At 41.7% G+C, this 24,313-nt stretch overlaps 3 non-coding genes across 3 annotated transcripts; all 3 read right to left on the bottom strand.

Moving 5' to 3' along the window:
• Positions 1 to 5,484: 5,484 nt before the first annotated feature.
• Positions 5,485 to 5,557, bottom strand: TRNAK-UUU (transfer RNA lysine (anticodon UUU)). Its single transcript has one exon. It is a non-coding gene; the product is annotated as a tRNA-Lys (tRNA).
• Positions 5,558 to 15,969: 10,412 nt separating this feature from the next.
• Positions 15,970 to 16,043, bottom strand: TRNAN-GUU (transfer RNA asparagine (anticodon GUU)). The gene has a single exon. It is a non-coding gene; the product is annotated as a tRNA-Asn (tRNA).
• A 7,499-nt stretch (positions 16,044 to 23,542) lies between these two features.
• TRNAL-UAG (transfer RNA leucine (anticodon UAG)) lies at positions 23,543 to 23,624 on the bottom strand. Its single transcript has one exon. It is a non-coding gene; the product is annotated as a tRNA-Leu (tRNA).
• Between the last annotated feature and the right edge of the window lie 689 nt (positions 23,625 to 24,313).

The raw sequence follows: 24,313 nt of genomic DNA, 5'->3' as shown, positions 1-24,313 counted from the left end.
AGAGTTTGGATAGGATAAAGGGTGCATGGGATATCCAAAGGTAATGGTAACAGAGGACAAAACATCCTGAACTATATTACAAATCTTTTCACAGAAATCCTCCTCTAGGAGAGCTCTCCAGCCTCTCCTTGTGTACCACGGCAGATCCGTGGCCTTGGTCAGGTCATAGTTTCTCTGCAGATGGGGGCCCCTGTGTTCTCTTGATTCCTCCTTCAAAGAACACTCCAGATTATAGCACTTCAGTCCATTTTCTCGCAGGATTGTCAGTATGGCTTGTCAGTACACTCGAATTCACTGAGCTCCTAAAAGAGACCCATTCTTTCACAAATGTTTGTAGAAGCAGTCTGCATGCCTTGGTGCTTGATTGTATACACCTGTGGCCATGGAGGTGATTGGAACACCTGAATCCAACGATTTGGAAGGGTGTCCCAATACTTTTGGTAATATAGTATATTTACACTATATTGCCAAAAGTATTGGTCGGCCTGCCTTTACACACACATGAACTTTATTGGCATCCCAGTCTTAGTCTGTAGGGTTCAATATTGAGTTGGCCCAACCTCTGCAGCTAAAACAGCTTCAACTCTTCTGGGAAGGCTGCCCACAAGGTTTAGTAGTGTGTCTATGGGAATGTTTGACCATTCTTTCAGAAGCACATTTGTGAGGTCAGCCACTGATGTGGGATGAGAAGGTCTGGCTCATAGTTTCCGCTCTAATTCATCCTAAAGGTATTCTATTAGGTTGAGGTCAGGACAGTCACGTTCCTCCACCCCAAACTAGCTCATCCCTGTCTTTATAGGCTTTGCTTTGTGCACTGGTGCGCAGTCATGTTGGAACAGGAAGGGGTCATCCCCAAATTATTCTCACAAAGTTGGGAGCATGAAATTGTCCAAAATGTCTTGGTAAGCTGATGCCTTAAAGTGGTTGAATAACAGCCACAGCTGTCCCAGGTCTCTGCCTCCTTATTGCCTGAGATAGCAAGCGGGATCCATTGGCTCCTGCTGCTGTCAATCACAGCCAGTCAGTCAATGATGAGAGAGCCATGGTTCCATGAGTGAAAGGACACTTTAAGAGTTCCCTTCACTGGAACTAAGGGTCCAAGCCCAACAGCTGAAAAACAACCCCACACCATAATCCCCCCTCCACCAAACTTTACACTTGGCACAATGAAGTCAGGCAAGTACCATTCTCCTGCAACCGTCAAACCCAGACATCTCCATCGGATTGCCAAACAGAGAACTGTAATTCATCACTCCAGAGAACACATCTCCACTGCTCTAGAGGCCAGTGGCAGCGTGCTTTACACCACTGACAGTTGACTTGGGAATATTTAGTAGCCAGGAAATGTCATGGATGGACTTATTGCACAGGTGGCAACCTATCACGGTACCACGCTTGAACTCCCTGAGCTCCTGAGAGCGACCCATTCTTTCACATTTGTAGAAGCAGTCTGCATGCCTAGGTGCTTGATTGTATACACCTGTAGCCATGGAGGTGATTGGAACACCTAAATCCAATGATTTGAAGAGGGGTCCCAATACTTTTGGCAATATAGTGTATGTATGTACACACATGGTATATCCTTATAAATATATTCTTGTACAGGCCATATGCGAGGAGCTGACATATTGACACAGGCCAACTACATTTTAACATATCAAAAGAGGGAGTAATGACCCTTTGCTATGTTAATTTTATGCAAGCACTTGGCACTTGGGGGCCTATCCAATTAAACATTTCAGAAGTGGTGATTTGCAAATCTGCAAGGGATTGTAAAATGCAGGAGGTCTAGTCAAACTTGAAAGGAATTATAAAGATCAAGGGGGATGAAATAAATGTTTATGTCTTTGTGTAAGAATGTGATTTTGGCAATAGACAATGTAATTATAATAACTCAACCTCTAAAAGGGGTTGTAGGTATTTATTGTTTACAGTAAATAGCATTCTTCAAAGGGTAACCTGTTTATCTAATTAATAGTAAAATAACTGCTACTCTTATTTTCTAAACTGACTGCTTTCAAAAAATATATATTGGGGGTTATATAATATTTAGGCCTAAAATTATTTTTTAAACATGTGGAAAACAATAGCAAAAACAGCTCTGGCAGTGAAAAAGTTAAATGCTACTTAAAAACAAGCTCATTGGCGGGATACAAACCCACGCCCCCGAAGAGACTGAAGCCTTAATCCAGCGCCTTAGACCGCTCGGCCACACTACCATATCTACTATAGAAAGGAACAGATTACACAGATCTGTGACTAAAAAGCTGTTTGATTATTTTCATCTAATTTCCATGTATTTTGGTGTGCTGAAAACAAATAAAATATCGAAAAAACTCCTAGACGTCATGATTTGCCACAAAATGCAAAATTGTCTTCAAATTTATCAAATTTTTTAAATTTTTTTTAAATTTAGGAGTTTTTAACCAAATTTAAAGTCCAAATTACTATTAATTAATTCACATAAGTGAATTTAAGATATAAAATGCCAAAAAAAACCTTAAAGGGGTTGTCTGAGTTATGTAAAAAAAAATATAGCACTGTAAATCTGATGGTCAGCAATATATACATAAGCTAAGCAAATTTTAGGGGGAAAAAAATTCTGTTTCCTCATTTCCCTAGTTCTCTTCTGGCCCTTTGTGTTATTTGCAGGTAAACAATCTCTGCCCTTCCCCCCCTGCAAAGGGGGTGAATACAAGTGCTGTTCTGAGTGACATGTCTGACTACTGGGATACTCAGCAGCATGCTGTATGTGTAAGCCTCAGCCCTGAGTCTGTGCTTCTAATGGTGGAAGGGGTTAATCTTTCCTGAAGAATCCAGTGGGAGGGAGACACAGGGCAGATAGCAGCAGCTCCTGTCAGTGCAGGGGGGCGTGGCAAGCACTGTGATGTCTGTGTACAGACACAGAGCTGCTCTCTCCTGCAGTCCACACTTGTGAACGAATCATCATCAGGTTCTTGGTTCTAGGCTGTTCACACTTTTTCATCGCAGTTCGTGTTAGCTCATCATTCTTCAACCGTTATGTTATGGCTCCGCGAAAGTGTATTAATTCACCAGACAGTTTCTGTTTCATCTGTGGTGAATATACAGTGTTGAAGCAATAGCAGAATATTACAGACTTTGTGAAAAAAGTATACTTTGCATACTTTGGACTAAAAATTGGAGATCAAGATAAAGTTTGGGTGCCTCATAAAGTGTGCAAACGGTGTGTTGAGGACCTCCGAAACTGGTTCAAGGGTAAGAAAAAATCTTTCCATTATGGGATTCCTATGGTATGGCGAGAGCAAAAGAACCATAGTGACGACTGTTACTTTTGTTCATACAATATGAAAGGGTTTAATTCCAAATGGAAGCATTCCATTTCTTACCCCAATCTTCACTCAGCAATTCGTCCCATCCCCCATGGCACAGATATAAAAGTACCCACGCTCCCTGCTACCTTGGAAGAGATACCTAGCTCCAATGAAGGTGAAGTCATACCCAAACCAGATGACGAATCAAGTTCTGACTTTGAAGATGATACAAGACCAAAATTGTTTTCTCAGGAGGAGATGAATGATTTGGTAAGAGACTTGAATCTTCCCAAAGATGCCGCTGAGTTACTCGGATCAAGGCTGAAAAATAGGAATTTATTGTTGCCAGGAGTGTCATCTTCATGGTTCAGACATCATGAAAAGGAGTTTGTTCCTTACATCGCCCAGGAAGACAAGTTGGTTTATTGCATCGATGTCAAAGGTCTGATGGGTCAATTTAAAATCCAATATGATTCCGAGCAATGGCGTCGTTTTATAGATTCTTCAAAAAGAAGTCTCAAAGCAGTTTTACTCCACAATGGTGGTTTTTACGCTTCCATACCTGTAGGTCATTCCGTACACTTGAAGGAAACCTACAAGAACTTGGAATTGGTTCTTCGTAAACTTAAATATGAAGACCATGGTTGGCAAGTGTGTGGGGACTTATTATTATTATTATTACATCGCATTTATATAGCGCCAAAGGGTTTGCTCAGCGCTGTACAATAGGGGAACAATACATGGCACAGTACAACAAAAACAGACAGCGTACGAGGGGTAAGAGGGCCCTACTCTTTCAAGCTTACAATCTAGGAGGGAGGGGGTAGTGGAACAATAGGATGTGGCTGAGGGGAAACTTGAAGGTCTTGTACATTCTACTCGGGCAACAAGCTGGGTATACCAAATACCCTTGTTTTCTGTGTCTATGGGACAGTCGAGACCGACAAAATCACTGGACCAAGAAGAGTTGGCAGCCGAGGGTGCTAACAGTCGGTGAAAAAAATGTCCTCCGAGAAACTTTGGTACCTTCCCATAAAGTTCTTCTACCACCTCTCCACATAAAATTGGGATTGATGAATCAATTCGTAAAATCATTTCCAAGAGATGGGGAATGCTTCAAATACTTGGTCACCAAGTTTCCAGGCTTGTTAGAGGCAAAATTGAAGGAAGGTGTGTTCGTCGGACCAGACATTAGAAGGCTTATAGTTGATCAAGAGTTTGTCAATACCATGATGGATCCTCAAAAAGAAGGGTGGATTGCATTTAAAGAAGTCGTACATAAATTTTTAGGCAATAACAAAGATCCTCACTACAAAAAGACGAATGCTGAAAGCATTTCAAGCTTTAGGTTGCCTGATGAGTTTGAAAGTGCATTTCCTCCAGTCCCACCTTGACTACTTTCCTGAAAATGTGGGAGCTGTGAGTGAGGAACAAGGTGAACAATTCCACCAAGACATTAAAGAGATGGAAAGGAGATACCAGGGAAAATGGAGCACTGTTGGATGCTTCAGAGAGACATTCCAGATGCTACTCACAAGCGTAAATGCACCAAGAGGAGCCTCATAGGGAAGAAGAATCGAGTTTAGTGTGTGTAGGTGAGCTCATTTCAGTTCAAAAAAGGATTTTCATGAAAAAATTGTAATAAAACTTTAATTTTATGTCTATTTCCATTTATTTTGAGGTATTGCCTTATTTAACATAGTTACCTAAATTGTCAGGAAATGTGATGTCCTATGACAAAATGGAGGTTATTTTCGGATTCAGCGCACCAAAAAACATAAAGATTATGTGGAATAACCAAAACAGGTCTTGAAAAAATTTTTTTTGCAGACCTGTATTATTTGAGCAAAACATATAAGTATTTTTAGTATTTCCATGGCCAGTCTGGGGATTTGAAATTCCCAATATTACATTTTTTTATGTAAAGATGAATTAAGGCTTTAAAAATATACCCAATGTGATTGTTGTTTCCCTGAACGATGCTTTTTTTATTTAGTATGTCCCTTGTCTCTAGAAATGTCCCTAATAATCAGCAGCATGCTTCTTGTGGTCATTATGTTTGTGGCAGAGAGTTTTGTAACATGCCATTTTCCAAGCTCCCTTCCATAGGGCTCTTTGTGACTGACCTATTCCATTGTAATTTTGTGTAATATAAGGTAATAGGAGTTTAGTAGCAATAATTAAAAATGAGCGCCCGAACAGGGACTTGAACCCTGGACCCTCAGATTAAAAGTCTGATGCTCTACCGACTGAGCTATCCGGGCTTCAGTGATAAAGAAACTTTGCATGACTAACCCCTAAACCTCACCTGTTTGCACAGAGTATTAGTAATAATATGTAACAGAGTGATACCTAGTAATTACACCTCACTAGTAGATACAGCTTACCTTTTAAGGGCTCATGTACACTGCAGCTGATAAACTCACATTTAGGAGCTTTTCTGCGTTTTTTTCAGCAGCCCCTGAACTCTCTCTAATGTTTTCCTATGTGTCCATGTACACATCATCGTTTACAGGCAGTTGAGTTTACAGTTGTTTTTTTGAATGCAGAAAACTTGCGTTCAGGTGTAGATGTTATCAGTGTTTCAAACACAAAACGCTTGTAAATGCGTGTAAACGCGGCTAACCGCATTTATAAGTGTTTGCGTTTGAATTTTTTTTTAACTCTTCCATTTCCAGATGCTGTCCAGAGCCTTTTTTCATCATGAAAAATCATGCAAAGCATTTTCCCGGTACTCAAATGGACCTGGTACACCATACTTTGAGGTTTCGCATGAAAGAAAATATGTTAGACACGGCTGCAATAATTTCTGCACAGAAATGAGCTGGAACACATCCAAACACCACAAAAAAAAGACAGCTAATCTCAACACATACTGCTCTCTCTGCTTCTGCTCTCTCTATTTCACTCAAAATGTCTGAAACAGTTCATTTTTTACTGTTTTTCAGTGCATTCTGGGCATTTTGGAAGGTCCCCTCAGGTTATCTTTAAAAAATGTTTCTAAACGCAAATGCTCATAAACGCACAGAAACGAGTTATGCAAACGTGGCTAAACAGACATTTTTAAACCTACGTTTTCCAGCAGTCAGTTTCCATCGTTTAGTAGTGTCCCGTGTACATGGAGCCTAATTGTGGTTGATAATAATTAATGGGCAAATCTGTCCACATTCATCTGGGCAAGGGTTCGGGGAATCTTGTTCAAAATTCAGCAAGCCAGACCTTAAAGCAGAGTTCCACTTGAAAAATAAAAACTAAAGTCAGCAGCTACAAAAATTGTAGCTGCTGACTCTTAAAATACAGACACTTCCTTGTCCATCGGCCCTGCAGTTTCCTCACCATTGCTGGTTTCACTGGCTGTCTTCTCTCCCTGGCGCCGGCATCTTCAGTGTGACAGCTTGCAACAGCCGGATGCCCACTGCGCATGCGCAAGAAACACTGTGCTTTGTGAATGGCCCCGTAGTCTTCTGGGACCTGTCATGTGTCCCAGAAGACTACGGGGAGGACAACTTCAGCTTCCGATCAACTAGGCGATTGCAGCGGAAGTGGGAGCGGATACCTGTCAAATTTGGGTACCCGCTCCCCCCCCACTCCCCAAAGGTGCCAATTCTTAATTGAGAGTGGGGGACAAAGGCTTAAAGTGGAACTTCCCCTTTTGGGTGAAGCTCTGCTTTAACCACTTTACCTCTTTTCTTTTTTTTCTCAAGTAAAAATGAGTATTTTTGGCTAACAAATTATTTAAAACACCAACAGCATTATACAGGGGTTGGACAAATATATGGAAACACTACATGATGTGCAGGTCTGAAGGTGACGACGTGTTGAACATTGAAAGTGGAAGTGATGTAACTCTTTTCCTTCCGCTGTGTGATGAGACACCTAGCTAACAGGTGGGAAGCCTCACTTCCGTCATTCACTGCGTGCGCTGCTAGTAATACGGAGTCATGTCAGAGCTTACTGAGCTTCAAAGAGGGCAAATTGTTGGTGCCGCTTAGCTGGTGCCTCTGTGACTAAAGTTGCCAATTTATTTGCTGTGTTGCGAGATACAATATCAAAGGTTATGATGGCATATATATATAGATATATATATGTGTTTGACATGGTCAATCAACCAAAAGAGACAAAAGGACATTGTGGAGGACTGTGACCTAGAATAAGAAAACAACTGCTGGAAAAGTGACTGCAGAGCTCAATTTCAATCTTCCAAAACCTATGTCCACAAAAACTGTGCAGAGGGAACTCCATAAGAAAAACATTCACCGGTGAGCTGCAATTGCCAAACCACTAGTGACAGATATTAATACTCAGAAGAGGAGAAAGTGGTGCAACACCCATAAATTGTGGACTACGATCAGTGGAATACTCTAATATGGTCCGATGAATCAAGCTTCAAACAGTTCCCAACAACTGGACATGTTTATGTGTGGCGACTCCATCCCAAGCTTACGACCAGGACTGTCTTGTGCCACCAGTAAAGCATGGTGGTCATGGTTTAGGCTGCCATATCATTGTATTCTGCAGACCCCATCATCAGTGGTGTATTTAGGTTTTGTGCTGCCCTAGGCAACACAATAAATCGTATGCCCCCACGGACACCAACAAACACCATCCCCCCTTCCGCAGAGAGAGCCTGACATCGACCAACAACACCCCTGCCCCTCACCTGTGAGAGCCTTCCACTACCCCCCCGACGATAGAGAGACAGCCATCTTCACAGCTCTGGACATCCCCTGGAATGAGAGTCAGGCTCTAAATACACTATCAAGCAGCCCTCAGCCTCTTTCGGATCCCACCTGGTTCCCATGGCAACCATGTCCCTTCTTCCATCCCTTCTTCTGGGGGGAGGTGCTGCCCCCCTAAAAAATGCCGCCTTAGGCAAGTGCCTTGTTTGCCTTTTGGTAAATACACCCTTGCCCATCATCACCTTGAAAAGTAGAGTCAGTGCTAGTGACCAAGTTTACATATTTTGCCTGACCATGTGCACCACATGGTGCAGACACTGTTTCCCAACAAAAGCACCAATGCACTTAAACCACCCAAAAATTTGAGGTTCCCCCACCTCCACATACATGCATGTACAAACCTAAATGCATGCATCAGGGGTGCCTACACATGTTACATATCACCACACACGCTGGAGTGAAATCAGTAATGTTTGGCTCCTTATTTAAAGTTAATTCTAAACTGATGACCTGTAGGGGCTTTTAAAGCATCACCAATGGAAAATATAGGGTAATGAAGTTTTGCTGCTCATTCACTGGCGCATGCAATTTTAAGGTTTACAATAAAAAAGAAAAAGGAAAGCCAGCGCTTCCCAAACTGCCAGAGTAACAATTCAAAAAAACTCTTCACAATCTAATATAGCCTCTGTAGTGTCTTTACTTCTCATGGGAAGATTATCTCATGATTGCAGCTTTCTTCCGCTATCCACCACAATAACAGAGTGCAGATATACTATCATACTGCTTTTTCAACCTTGAAGCTCCAAGATGTAATCCAAAAACAACCGTCCTCTTAATAATACATATACTGTACATCTCCATACATATATATCTACACTTCCACATATACAGTCACCAACCACATTATTAGGTACACCTTGTCAGCATCGGGTTGGACCCCCTTTAGCTTTTAGAACTACCTTAATTCTTCATGGCATAGATTCAACATGGTGTTGGAAACATTCCTCAGAGATTTTGGTTCATATTGAAATGATGACATCACAGATTTGTCAGCTGCACATCCATGATACGAATCTCCCATTCCACCACATCCCAAAGGTACTCTTTTGGATTGAGATCTGGTGACTGTGGAGACCATTGGAGTACAGTGAAGTCATTGTCATGATCAAGAAATCAGTTTGAGATGATTTGAGCTTTGTGACATGGTGCATTATCCTGCTGGAAGGAGCCATCAGACGATTGGGACACTGGAGTCATAAAGGGATGGACATGGTCAGCAACAATACTCAGGTAGGCCATGGCATTTAATTGATGCTCCATTGGTACCAAGGGGTCCAAAGTGTGCCAAGAAAATATCCCCAACACCATTACACCACCAGCCTGAGCCATTGATAAAAGGCAGGATGGATCCATGCTTTGTTTATGCCAAATTCTGACCCCACCATCTGAATGTTGCAGCTGAAATTGAGACTCATCAGACCAGTCAATGGTTTTCCTGTCTTCTATTGTCCAATTTTGGTCAGCCTGTGCGAAATATAGCCTCTATTTCCTGTTCTTAGCTGACAGGTGTGGCACCCAGTGTGGTCTTCTGCTGCTGTAGCCCATCTGCTTCAAAGTTTGATGTGTTGTGCATTCAGAGATGGTATTCTGCATACCTTGGTTGTAACAAGTGGTTGTTTGAGTTATTGTTGCCTTTCTATCATCTTGAACCAGTCTGCCCATTCTCCTCTGACATCAACAAGCCATTTTCATCAACACAACTGCCGCTCACTGGATATTTTCTCTTTTTTGGACCATTCTCTGTAAACCCTAGTGATGGTTGTGCATCAAAATCCCAGCAGATCAACAGTTTTTGAAATACTCAGACCAGCCCGTCTGGCACTAGCAGCCATGCTACGTTCAAAGTCACTTAAATCCCCTTTCTTCCCAATTCTGATTCTCGGTTTGAACTTCAGCAAGTCATCTTCACCACGTCTAGGTGCCTAAATCCCATATGATTGACTGATTAGCAATTTGTATAACCAAGTAATTGAACAGGTCGCTCTCAGAAGCTCAGTGTGGTACCGTGATAGGTTGCTACCTGTGCAAAAAATCCATCCATGAAATTTCCTTGCTACTAAATATTCCACGGTCAACTGTTACTCGGATTATTACAAAGTGGAAGCAACTGGCAACAACAGCAACTCAGCTACGAAGTGGTAGGCCACATAAAATGACAGAGCGGGGTCAGTGCATGCTGAAGCGCACAGTGCACAGAAGTCGCCAACTGTCTTCAGAGTCAATAGTTAAAGACCTCCAAACTTCATGTGGCCTTCAGATTAGCACAACAGCAGTCTGTAGAGAGCTTCATGGAATGGGTTTCCATGACCAAGCAGCTGCATCCAAGCCTTACATCACCAAGTGCAATGCAAAGCATCAAATGCAGTGGTGTAACGCATGCCGCCACTAGACTCTAGAGCAGTGGAGATGTGTTCTATGGAGTGACCAATCACGCTTCTCTGTCTGGCAATCTGAAGGATGTGTCTGGGTTTGGCGGTTGCCAGGAGAACGATACTTGCCTGACTGCATTGTGCCAAGTGTAAAGTTTGATGGATGGGAGATTATGGTGTGGGGCTGTTTTTCAGGGGTTGGGCTTGGCCCCTTAGTTCCAGTGAACTTAAGATGGATGGGAGATTATAGTGTGGGGTTGTTTTTCAGGGGTTGGGCTTGGCCCCTTAGTTCCAGTGAACTTAAGATGTCAACATACCAAGACATTTTGGACAATTTCATGCTCCCAACTTTGTGGGAACAGTTTGGGGATGGCCCCTTCCTGTTCCAACATGACTGCACACCAGGGCACAAAGCAAGGTCCATAAAAGACATGGATGAGCAAGTTTGGGGTGGAGGAACTTGACTGGCCTGCACAGAGTCCTGACCTCAACCCGATAGAACACCTTTAGGATGAAATTGAGAGGAGACTGCAAGCCAGGCCTTCTTGTCCTACATCAGTGCCTGACATCACAAATGTGCTTCTAGAAGAATGGTCAAACATTCCCATAGACACACTCTTAAACCTTGTGGATGGCTTTCCCAGAAGAGTTGAAGCTGTTATAGCTGCAAAGGGCGGGGCCAACTCAATATTGAACCCTACGTACTAATGCAGGCCATAGACGGGGAGAAAACCGGCCGAAAATTCATCCAAAAAAATAATCGGCCGATTTTCGGATTGTTAGTGGCTGAATGGTCGGCCAGTTTTCTTGATTTTGACACTTTTTTTAATTGTTCATGTTGGAAAAAAAAATGGCCGATTTTGCCCATCGGCCGATTTACACGGCAATGATGGGCAAATCAAACAATGTTTTTCCCAATTAATAAAATGCGCATGAGCCGTGACCAAAGAAAAAGAAGAAGAACATCTGTATCTATTTGTATCCATACAAATAGATACAATGTTTGCAACTGCAATACTTAGAAATGTCAAATCTATTAGCGGTGTCCCTGCAGAGAGCTCCGCTATGATATTTGACATTTAAAAGTATAAGGATTGCAACATTGTATCTATTTGTATCTGAATAGAAACATCTGTATCCAAAATGGATACAAATAGATAAAATGTTGCAACTTTTTCTTCTTATTATTCATATTCTATTTCTTCTTCTTTTAAATGTCAAATATAGTGGAGCTCTCTGCAGGGACACCGCTATTATATTAATTGCCGGCCGTAGATGGGACGAAAATCAGTCAACTTTTTTTTACCAATGGTGGTAACGTCGGTTGATTGAATGACCAATTTTCTGTTTTTTTTCTAAAAAAAAATTGGCCGGTTTTCTCCCCGTCTATGGCCTGCATAAGACTGGGATGTCATTAAAGTTCATGTGTGTGTAAAGGCAGGTGTCCCAATACTTTTGGTAATAATGTGTATTTGTAAGTTGATCAATCTTGATGTACTGATGGCCTATCTCATTTCTTGAGTCACTAAAATGCTAGGACAGGTCAAGTATCCCCCAAATTACCCTTTTTTGGAAAGTAGACAGACAGTCTGAAGTATTTAGTAAAATGCATGGCCAGTTTTTTAAAGTTGTAAATTTTTTTCAAACTTTTTTGGAAAATGAATAAATTATATAAAATGTGTTTTTTCCCCTTTTGTTTCACATACTGTCTCCAATGCAGTACAGGGTCATCACATGACTTGTCACATGACTTGTGTGGTGGCAATCAGGGATAATGACTGATAACAGTATGTTAAAAAAAAACATTTAACCTTCTCCCACCTGGCCTAGAGACAAATGATGGCTAAGCGAGAACACTGCTATCCCAGGATTTTACCTCATGCATGCTGCTGTGCGATCTGTCACCCACTGTGTCCTGGACACAGCAGATGATAGATCAGTGTACTAGCCATTGCTGGTACCATGTGATTGCTGTGACCAATCACAGCAGATCACATGGCAATTGCACACCATAAACGGCTTCCATCCATAGCCATTCATTTGTGTCCTTGGTCACAGTAATCACAAGGTACAGACAGGGTCAATCACGGCCACTGCTGGTACCATGTGATTAGCTGTGACCAATAACAGCTAACCACAATAGAAAACCCTGAAATAATGGATTTTATTCAGAAAAAATGGTTGCTTATAACAGTGATTATCACTGTTAAAAGCAATCATATTGTGTAAATAAAATCCTCATCACCTCCCCAGCGTAGTACAGTGTTAATATGGTAACACTGTATTGCTCTGGTCAGAATATATAAAAAAACATAAAGAAAAGAAAAGAAAACATTTAAAAAAAGTGTTCTTTTTTTTTTTACATACTGTCACCATGCAGTGTTCCTGATCACCGCCACACCAGTTATACGGTGACTCTGTACTAAACTGGTGACAGTATGTAAAAAAAAATTGTTGAAAAAACCCAATTTTTTTAAATTTCTTCATTTTCCAAAAAAGTTACAAAAACTTGCCATGCCTGTTACTAAATACTTTGGACTGTCTACTTTCTAAAAAAAAGCGGTAATTTAGAGGGTATTTGTACTGTTCTGGCATTTTCAGGCCTCAAGAAATGAGATAGAACATCAGAACATCAGGATTGATCGATATTCAGACATACTGTATATACCATAGTTTGTGGACTCTATAACTTTCCCACAGACTAAATAATATACACCTATTTTTGGTTGTTTTCACCAAAGAAATGTGGCAGAATACATTTTGGCTTACATTTCTGAAGATATATTTTTTATTTGCAAAATTGTATAACAGAAACTAAGAAAAAACACTTTTTTTTCAAAATGTTTGATCTTTTTTTGTTTATTTAGCAAAATATAAAAAAACCCAGTGGTGATTAAATACCACCAAAAGAAAGCTCTATTTGTGTGTAAAAAAATGCTAACAGTGTTGCATGACCGGACAATTGTCATTCAAAGTGTAACAGCACTGAAAGCTGAAACTTGGCCTGGGCAGGAAAGGGGTGAAAGTGTCAGCTATTGAAGTGGTTAAATAAGTTCAATAATTCAATTCAATAATTCAATAATATTAATTCTAATAATATCAATTCTAATAATATTAATAATAATATTATTAATAACCAATACTATTATTAATAATTCAATAGTTCAATAATTCAATTTTTAAAAAAATGTTTTCTTTTTTTACATTTTTTCTTTTTTTTTTCAACTCTGTCATCAGAGTAGTTCAGTGTCACCATAATAACACTGTACTACTCTGGGGGGGTGATTAGGGATTTTTATGTTAATACTGCTTGGTTATACAGTAATGATTCCTGCATAAGCGATAGCTTTAGCTGTCGTGGATGGGCGAATGTCCCATTCATAAACAGCTTGCCTATGGTTGTGATCTGGGATTGGCTACAGCTAATCACATGGTACAGGTAGCCAGGTACCATGAGATTGCTGTTGGCCAATCACAGATCACAACAGTAAGCAAGCTGTTCATGAATGGAAAGCCACTCTTGAGAGGCTGTTTTCATTGTTATCATGTGATCGGTATGACTAATCATAGTGATCACATAAAACCTGGTTACTGGTAACAGTGATCTGCTGTATCCGGCACAGGAGGGGTACGCTGCACGCTCCTAAACAAGAGCAGGCACAATCATGTGTATATATATGTGACTGAGCCTACACCTGCACTTGCCAGCCTGCTGCAGTAAGGCCTCATGTACACACGTACTCCCTTAGATGTTAAGCTCTCCTGGCAAACGTTAAACGTGGCAAAATACATGTAAACGTGGTACCGCGTTTAGTGCTTGGAAGTTTATTCATTTGATTGACCAGAGTATTTTACAATGACATGAGTAAACACCCAAGCGTTAAACGCGGCTAGCATTTAGACACATTTACACGTGTTTACATGCGTTTTGGCTGCATTTAGCGTTTTTGTGCCCAAAACATGATTTTTCTTTGTTCAGGAGAGGGATGTTTAACTGCCCCTAAACTCTGCTGCTCCTAAACTCTGGGCTTCGGCAAAAAAAAATGCCAAAAGCTCCTAAACTCATGTTTAGGAGCAGCAGTGTACAAGAGGCCTAAATGTACTGTAGTGGGGTGGCAAGCAATGACGTATTTACCATGAGGCAAACAAGGCATTTGCCTAGGGCGGCATTTTTCAGCGGGGCAGCGCTGACCCCTGGAAGACAGGACAGAAAAAGAGACACACGCAGCATGGGGACCAGGTGGGATCTAAGGGAGGCTGAGGGCTGCTTGACAGTGTATGCAGAGCCTGACTCTCGTTCCCGGGAATGTCTAGAGCTGTGAAGGTGAGTGTCTTTCTCTCTCTTGCTGGAGGGGTGGCTGGTGTATGGGGAGTGATGGTAGTGGAAGGCTGTCTTGGGTGGGGGAGAGATGGGGGCAGGGGTATTGTTGGTCAATCAGGCTCTCTCTGCGGGGGTTGGGGGAAGAGGGGGTGGTGTTGGTCCATGTCAGATTCTCTGGCTGTCTCCACTGGGGGGGGGGATTTTTGTATTGCCTAGGGCAGCACAAAATCTAAATACACCGCCGGTGGCAAGTGGTTAATAAAAACTGTTGAGTACAAAAATGACATATTTCCCTGTTTCCCCCCATGAGTCTGGAGATATTGTGGAAGATTGCTGCCTATCTATCTATAGCTCTGTGCAGAATACAATAAATTGTACCGGTGGACACAAGCACATACAAGACCTGCATGTTGGTTGATCTGCAAACTGCTGTAGGTGCCTGCTATTCAAAGGCTGTGACTATTTGACATCTAAATACAGCCTGCAGGTGTATCTGCCACTTGAAGATGATGCCCATGACTTTTAGGCCCCATGTATACAGGACACATCTGAACGATGGAAACTGACTGTTGGAAAACGTAGATTAAAAAAAGTCTGTTTAGCAGAGTTTGCATACCGCGTTTATGTACATTTATGAGCGTTTGCGTTTAGAAGTGTTTTTTAAAGATAACCTCAGGAGACCTCTCAAAATGCCCAGAATGCACTGAAAAACAGTACAAAATGAACTATTTCAGAAATTTTGAGAGATAGAGAGAGAGTAGAAGCAGAGAGAGCAGTATGTGTTGAGATTAGCTGTCTTTTTTTCTTCTTTTGTGGTGTTTGTCTGTATGGTGTACCAGGTCCATCTGAGTACTGGGAAAACGCTTTGCATGCATTTTTCATGATGAAAAAAGGCTCTGGAAAGCATCTGGAAAAGGAAGAGTTAAAAAAATTCAAACGCAAACACTTCTAGACGCAATTAGCTGCGTTTAGCTGCATTTACACATGTTTACAAGCATTTGGAGTTTGAAATGCTGATAAAATCTACTCCTAAGTGCAAGTTTTCTGCGTTTAAAAAAAACGACTGTAAACTCAACTGCCTGTAAACAACTGTAAACGTCGATGTGTACATGACTCATAGGAAAACATTAGGGAGAGTTTAGGGGCTGCTGAAAAAAATGCAGAAAAGCTCCTGAACGTCAGTTTATCAGCTGCAGTGTACATGGAGTCCTAAAGTTATGTATTATTTCTAATCATAAAAAAAAACTCGTCCCTGGGTGGGCTTGAACCACCAACCTTTCGGTTAACAGCCGAACGCGCTAACCGATTGCGCCACAGAGACAACTGTAAGGCGTGCTATCAAATCACAACATGGAGATCTATCATCCTGTACACAGGGGAGAGGAGATGGTGTTCTGTAGTGCATACCTAGAATGACAACGCTGCTCCTCCATAGATATAGTAACGTTAACCACTTCTGGACCAGTAACATACCTGTACGCCGCTGGACTATCAGTGGTTAGTGGTGCCTGCAGCTGTACTATTTTTTTAGATCCAGTGGTTGGCAGCTAACGAATCAAATGCCATCTAGTCAGAACTGTAACAGCTATAAGGAGAGGAAAGAAATCCCTGCCGAGGATTTGAAATCTGCACTGCTTTCCCCCCTCTCCTACCACTGACACTCAGCATGGGATGGCTGTAGGAAGGTTTCCCTCAAACTCCTGTGTGAACTCGGGCTATGACAAGTCTGGGCTCACATAGGAGCAGTGGGGAAACCGCATGCGATTTGGACAGGAATCACATTCCTGTTCAAATCGCATACTAATCTTTGCAGTGCAATTTGCATCCATTAACACAAATCACACCACAAAGTATTGAGTAATTGACCGAAAGTATCAGTACTCATACTCACCGATAAAAAGACGGTATTGGTGCATCCCTACTTTTAAAGAGTGCTGTCTCCCTACAACAAGTAGCGTGTTACTGGCAGGATCACTGGGTGAAAATAACAGAAAAAAGCCTGAAAAAAATAAAACTAATACAGCCAGCACATCTAAGAACTGTTTAGCTGCAATAAATTACATTTTTGTTCTTATATGATATACACTGCTCAAAAAATGAAAGGAATTCTTTTTAATCAGAGTATAGTGTGAGGTCAATGAAACTCCTGGGATATTGATCTGGTCAGTGAAGTAGCAGAGGGGTTTGTTAATCAGTTTCAGTTGCTTTGGTGTTAATGAAATGAACAACAGGTGCACTAGATGGGCAACAATGAGACAGCCCCCAAAACAGGAATGTTTTACAGGTGGAGGCCATTGATGTTTTTTCCCTATTCATCTTTTCTGACTGTTTTCACTAGTTTTGCATTTGGCTGGGGTCAGTGTCACTACTGCAAAAGCAAATTAACAAAGAGTTAAGAAATATAAGAACATGTGACAGCAAAGCAGACAACAAAACCTTTTACTACACAGTATACCATAAACAGCAGAGTGGCGCAGCGGAAGCGTGCTGGGCCCATAACCCAGAGGTCGATGGATCGAAACCATCCTCTGCTAACTCACTTTTTTTTTTTCCCCTCTCAATCATACCCTAGTAAGCTGGATTTACATTCATGTTTAACTGACATTTATAACTTCTACATAAACATTAGATTTCATTTACAGGTATATGTTCAGCTACAGTATACAGTTTAGAGCTCATGTATTACATGCATAAAGTGGACATATACCTATTGACCACAGTTACTGCTCACGGCCAACAATCAAATATAGCAACAATGCACAAAAGGTTAAGAGACTGTAATGGGTTTCATGTGAAAAGTCAAAACAATGGCATTTTATTCAAATGTAAAAGTTTGCAAACTAATAAAACTCAAATAAAAATCTAAAAAATGATTGTAATAATGACCATCAAATGCAATCAAAATGTTCGAGTGCATTATCTCTTCATAAAGCAGAAAAAAAACAAAAAAACTTAAAAGTCCTGTTGATGTAAAGTATTCCAATACTGCAGAGGTCAAAGTAATGTGATATACTTCTGGTTGCTCCGTGAGGTGACAGTACAATAATGCACTTACCAGAAGTACATACAAACTGAGCGTTGTATGTAAATAATCCGTGGAGATTTCAGGATCTGGTCACCGAAATGGTGTCATCTAGGGCTGCAGCAGACTCCCAGGGATGGTGTCACTCACACTTGGGGGTCATCACAGGCTCACCAGAAGGTCCAACGCCGTTCAGACTCCTGGATCCACTCCTCCCTAATTGGCTTGAGATATAACGAGCCCGGGAGGCAAAATGGTGCTAATAGTGTAATCCCGTTTATTGAATCCACAAAAAATGTTTAAAAATGCAGAACACTCATATATATTACAGCAGAAAGGTTATCACTTATAACTCAAAAGAAATTCATCACCTGGTGGTCAACAACGTCAAAATAGGGGATTCCCCTGACATGTTCCGTGCGTATTGGTATACGTTACATCAACAGGACTTTTAAGGGGTTTTTTTTGGGTTTTTTTTGCATTATGAAGATATAATTCACTCGAACATTTTGATTGCATTTGATGGTCATTATTATAATCATAATTTTAGCGCTGCATTTTTTAGATTTTTATTTATTACTAAGGTGCCGAGGTATGCCTTTTATGTTAGCAGCTCCATTGTATTTCATCTGTTTCATCTAGATCTGTATCAAGTTGTATTAAGTTGCGCTCGTTCACTTTCGCTTATTTAATAAAACTCAAAGCCCCACCCACCTGCAACATTACCTGGTGATGACATCACAGCGTGCAAAGGTAAAAAGACACATAATGGGTTGAGCTGAAAGGAACACATAAGGAACAAATCACAATCGTCCACCGAAAAAACAAAGTATGATTTATCCTCACAGACCTGGAACTATACAAACACACAAAGATTTGAGCCTCGCCTAAAACCATGATGTTTCCTGTGTAATGAAGCATGTTGCATTAAAACTGAAAAAAATCACAGAGGTTGCACAGTACAACTCCTCCAGGATGGCCCATCCATTGCCAGAAGGTTTGCTGCATCTCCCAGCACAGTCTCAAGAGCATGGAGGAGATTCCAGGAGACAAGCAGATACTCCAGGAGAGCTGGACAGGGCCATAGAAGGTCCTTAACCCATCAACAGGACCGATATCTGCTCCTTTGTTCAAGGAGGAACAGGATGAGCACTGCCAGAGCCCTACAAAATGACCTCCAGCAGGCCTCTGGTGTGAATGTCAGTCAGAAACAGACTTCATGAGGGTGGCCTGAGGGCCCAACGTCTTCTAGTGGGCCCTGTGCTCACTGCTCAGCACCACAGAGCTCAATTGGCTTTTGCCATTGAACACCTGAATTGGCAGGTCCACCACTGGCGCCCTGTGCTTTTCACAGATGAGAGCAGAGTCACCCTGAGCACATGTGACAGACGTGAAATGGTCTGGAGAAGCCATGGAGAATGTTATGCTGCCGGTAACATTGTTCAGCATGACCGTTTTGGTGGTGGGTCAGTGATGGTCTGGGGAGGCATATCTATGGAGGGACGCACAGACCTCTACAGGCTAGACAATGACACCCTGACTGCCATTAGTTATCAGGATGAAATCCTTGGACCCATTGTCAGACCCTACGCTGGTGCAGTGGGTCCTGGATTCTTCCTGGTGGACAACAATGCCTGTCCTCATGTGGTGAGAGTATGCAGGCAGTTCCTGGAGGATGAAGGAATTGATACCATTAAAAGGCCCCCACGCTCGCCTGACTTAAATCCAATAGAACACCTCTGGGATATCATGTTTCTGTCCATCTGATGCTGCCAGGTTGCACCTCAGACTGTCCAGGAGCTCAGTGATGCCCTGGTCCACATCTGGGAGGAAATAACCCAGGACACCATCTGTCGTCTCATTAGGAGCATGCCCCGATGTTGTCAGGCATACATACAAGCATGTGGGGGCCATACAAACTACTGAGTACCATTTTGAGTTGCTGCAATGAAATTTCAGCAAAATGGACTAGCCTGCTGCATCATTTTTACACTTTGATTTTGGGGTGTCTTTGAATTCAGTCCTTTGTAGGTCGATCATTTTCATTTCACATCAAACGATGGGACATCCTTACATTCCTAACACATTGTCCAGTCCATATCAGTATAGGTATCCAGCATGAGATTTTTTCCCATTGAGTTCTGATTTGTTTTCAAAGCGTTCTTTTAAATTTTTGGAGCAGCGTATTTGTGACACAAAAAACATTAGAATATACAAATAAAATCTGATAATGGATGGAATTCATATAACAACTTGTGACCGAAGGACCAACTGATCTCAGACCGCGCTGTCATTTGCGTAACAATGCCCCTCTCAGCTGCGCCCTGCACAAAGCTTTTCCAGCTCGCGGGACCACAATCTATGTGCCAGCAGCCTGAGAGCGATTGTTACTGGGTCAGGTTAATTATGCAATTAACCCTTCACACTGCCACCACCACCTTTTTGTACAGAGAAGGAGGAAACTCGCCAATCTTAGCAGTAACACTATGATATTAGTATAAGCGTCTGTAATACACACTGTCACCACAGACAGACGTATTCAGAGGATTATCACATACAGTAGCACTCTTCAGAGACAGGGACTCTTTAGTTTGCATTAAAAGATTTAGAAACAGTTCAACACTTTTCAGAAAATAGGATTTATTACTAAAAAGGTCAAAATGGTGCAATTCAGGGGCGGACTGACCATTTGGAAACTCGGGCACTGCCCGAGGGCCCTGGGTCAGTAGGGGGCCCCATGAAATGCCCCTGATACCTTTTTCATAGGCTTTTTTGAGTTGGGGCAAGGACACAGGGGCCCCACAATCCCCTATTGCCCAGGGGCCCCATGAGTTGTCAGTCCACCCCTGGTGCAATTAAAATATTAACAGAAAAAGATGTAACAAATATATATATAAAGAGAGTAATAAAACAACAGAGAAATAAAAGAAAGAAGTTTCAGAAGGCAGAATAATAATAGAAGCCTTTGCTCTCAAAAGATGGTTCCTGATGTTAAAAGGGAGAGCTCACTTTTCTCCAGGCTGTCAGTCTTTTTCTATTATCTCAAAGGGGTGTCTCCTGAGAACAAATAGCCAATCACCCCATTTGGAGATGGGTGTTAGGCAGTGACCAAGGTTAGGACCAAATCCCTTGCAAGTTCATAGTACTGTCAATAACCTTCAATAGGTACAGGTAGCATCCTAGCAACTGGCAGATTAATATTTAGAATCATATTCCAAATGCACAGATACCAAACTGTAGCATATCCTGCCACTCCTGGATAAAAGATATTGCTTTCTACCCTCTTGTAGGAGCTACATAGAGATGTAAGGTGTCATGTGACTCATATTAAAATGACCTATCCGAATATATACTTCATATCAATGTGCCCAGTTCCTGCTGACGTTTATGAATTTGTATGAAAAATGACTCATGTGGGATGTACTTTTTATGGCACATTCTGCTGTAATGGCCTACAGGTCATGACCGACTGAGTTATGGTTTTACGACCCGGCAGAGGAAAGTGGATGTCAAGCAGACATTCTGGAACCAGACTAATTAGGGGTTTACAGCCCTGCACTTTTGACCTCAGTTCACTTACAGACTCACATTCCATTCAAAAGGGAGGAGGAAGGAGGGAGAATCGAGAGTCATGAGAGACAAAATGGTTGCCAGCATCCACGTCTCTATGCGCACAATTGTCACAGATACTGGTATAGAGACATTAGTCACATAGTCCATGAGCTGGTAAACATCAGTATTGTTTCTCAAGATATACATGTCGGTAAATTCCACCACTTCCAGACCAAGCGCTTTCTGGCATTTTTTTTTACATGTAACAATCAATATTTTGTGCTAGAAAATTACTTAGAACACCCAAACAGTATATATTTATTAAAGCAGAGGCCCTAGAAAATAAATTGGTGGGTTTTGCAGTTTTTTTTATGTTATTATTATTATTATTATTATTACTACGAGTTTATATAGCGCCAAAGGGTTTGCTCAGCGCTGTACAATAGGGGGGGACAATACATGGCACAGTACAACAAAGACAGACAGCGTACGAGGGGTAAGAGGGCCCTACTCTTACGAGCTTACAATCTGTTACACGGTATTTGCGCAGTGGTTTTTCAAACAAATTTTCTGGGGAAAAAATACAATTTATGAATTTTAATCCAAAAAAAACCACGATACATAACCTATTTTTAATGTAAAATATAAAAGATGATGTTACGCCGAGTAAATGGATAACAAACATGTCACGCTTTAAACTTGCGCATGCTTGTGCAACGACAACAAACAACATAAATTTTACCATCCATAGGTGAAGCTTTGAAAGCCTTTACAGGTTACCACTTTGGATTTACAGAGGAGGTCTAGTGCTAGAATTACTATCTATGATCTGATGTTGATGGTGATATCACATGTGTGGGATTATCTCTGTTTGTGTGTGTGGAGGACCGAAGTGTACATTTGCCTTTGAGTGCAAGGACCGAGATGGGTGTTTTTGAATGCTTTTGATTTTTAAAATTGGTGCTGTTGATGTTTAGGCTTGCTGGCTGTCAGTAGTTTAGAGTGTTGACTTACTGATGGTATGAAAAGATAATTCTCCAGCACAGCCTAAACTTCCTTGAATGATTATTTTGTTCGAACTTACTTCACCTAAGGCTTGAGCATTGTATGTACTAGGAGTTACAATCACCACCCAACTTAGTTCAGTCCTTTGGGCTTAACGGTCATCATTCTAACCATTAGGTCACTGCAGGGGCGGACTGACCATTTGGAAACTCAGGCACTGCCCGAGGGCCCGGGGTCAGTAGGGGGCCCCATGAGATGCCCTGGTACCTTTTTCATAGGCTTTTTTGAGTTTGGTCAAGGACACATGGGCCCCATGATCCCCTATTGCCCGGGGGCCCCATGAGTTGTCAGTCCGCCCCTGGGTCACTGCTCTTTGATGTGACTGTTTGGAGCTCTTCCCACCATGATATGATAAGGAGCATCTACAAGAGAAGAGTTGTGCTGAATCAGATGAAGCACTTGAAAGAAAAAACTTGAGTCCTTTGTCTTCTTGTAGGGATTTGTTGTTGAACCCAGTGCATTTCGGGATGTGGTTTTTTATGAACTGGACATTGGTGAATGGGATTTTTGATCTCTCCATTCTGGTCATCTCTGTCAGAGTTTGTATCAGCATTGGGTAGAGTATCTGTCTTTTCAGGGTTTGTGATAGGCCTTGGCAGCATATTTGTCTTTTTCACAGACACAGGAACCCTGAAGTCTGTGAATTTGTAGTGTTGAACCCTGCTGCAATGTTCTACAAAAAAACTTGGCTCTCCTTCTCGTACTTTGATCCCATGGTTAACCACTTCTCCGGAATGCTGTATGGCAGCTTTGAAATAATAGGAGTCACACCAAGAGTAATGTCTAAATAGCTGAGGCCTGGTAGGTGTGGATCTTCATTAGCAAGTTGGAGCATGAGATTGCTCAGTTCCTGAAACTTCTGTTTATCCTTACCAAATATTTTGGTAAAATCTTGAAACTTTTTGAAAATAATATTTTCTATAGCTTTGGACTGCTGTAGCTTTGATCTAGCCACTCCTAAGTGGCATGAAGACCTACAGTCGGGTTGACAATGTGAACAGTTCTTATTTTCTTAATGCGCTCTGGGAGCCTAACCACTTAACCAACACGTCAGACCCAGCTAGGAACATGATAATAAAACCGGTTTCTCTGCTAAGGCCTAGCTTTAAAGAAAAATATACATAGGGCATTACAAAATTATAACAAATGAATGCATCTCTATGAAAAAAAGAAAATATTACTGGCAGTGGTGGGATTCGAACCCACGCCTCCAGAGAGACTGGAGCCTAAATCCAGCGCCTTAGACCGCTCGGCCACACTACCACATGATTGTATCTGGGATGTGTTGCTGGTAGGTTGTTGAAGAGGAGGGATTTGTGCTTAGGGAGAGTTTTCTTTTATGAAGGGGATTTGGGTGGGGCAGGCAGAACTCTATGAAACTTACAAAACAATATTGGCCATTTTCTAGGCTTATATGCTAGGGATTGCTAAACAAATGGCACAGCAGTGAGCAGATACTTTAGTAATGCTTAAAGAAAAATATTAAAAATGTAAAATTGCATTAAAAAACATGCCTGTGGATGCTCTTACCCTACCTGTGAAGCCGCACATCTGTGCAATGTATACAACCTACTGCAACACTGATGTTTACAAATATCAGGTCTGGTTTTACTTTTAACAGGGACTCCACACAAAAAAATTGATGTTAGATCCTCCTAAATTCTTAAACCATTTGGATCTGGTATGGATTTTAAGGGGGGACCCCACACAAAAATAAAGACAGTATGAGGTCCCCCTTAAAATACACACCGGACCCTTATCTGAGGAAAGGAGGAGCAAGCAGACACCCCTCTTCTGAACCACACCAGGCCACATGCCCCCAGCATGGCGGATACTCTGCTGGCAAAGTATCTTGTCCCTGTGTTGATGAGGACAAGGGCCTGTTCCACACAAACCTGGCTAGTAGTTGTGAGGGTATGTAGGTGGGGCACTCATTGGAAGCTGAAAGCCAC

The sequence above is a fragment of the Staurois parvus genome, unplaced genomic scaffold (assembly GCF_062004578.1).
Source record: "Staurois parvus isolate SC_StPar_1 unplaced genomic scaffold, SC_StPar_1.0 ptg000662l, whole genome shotgun sequence".
In the NCBI taxonomy this organism is placed as follows: Eukaryota; Metazoa; Chordata; class Amphibia; order Anura; family Ranidae; genus Staurois; species Staurois parvus.
This window is presented reverse-complemented; position numbering and strand designations above follow the sequence as displayed.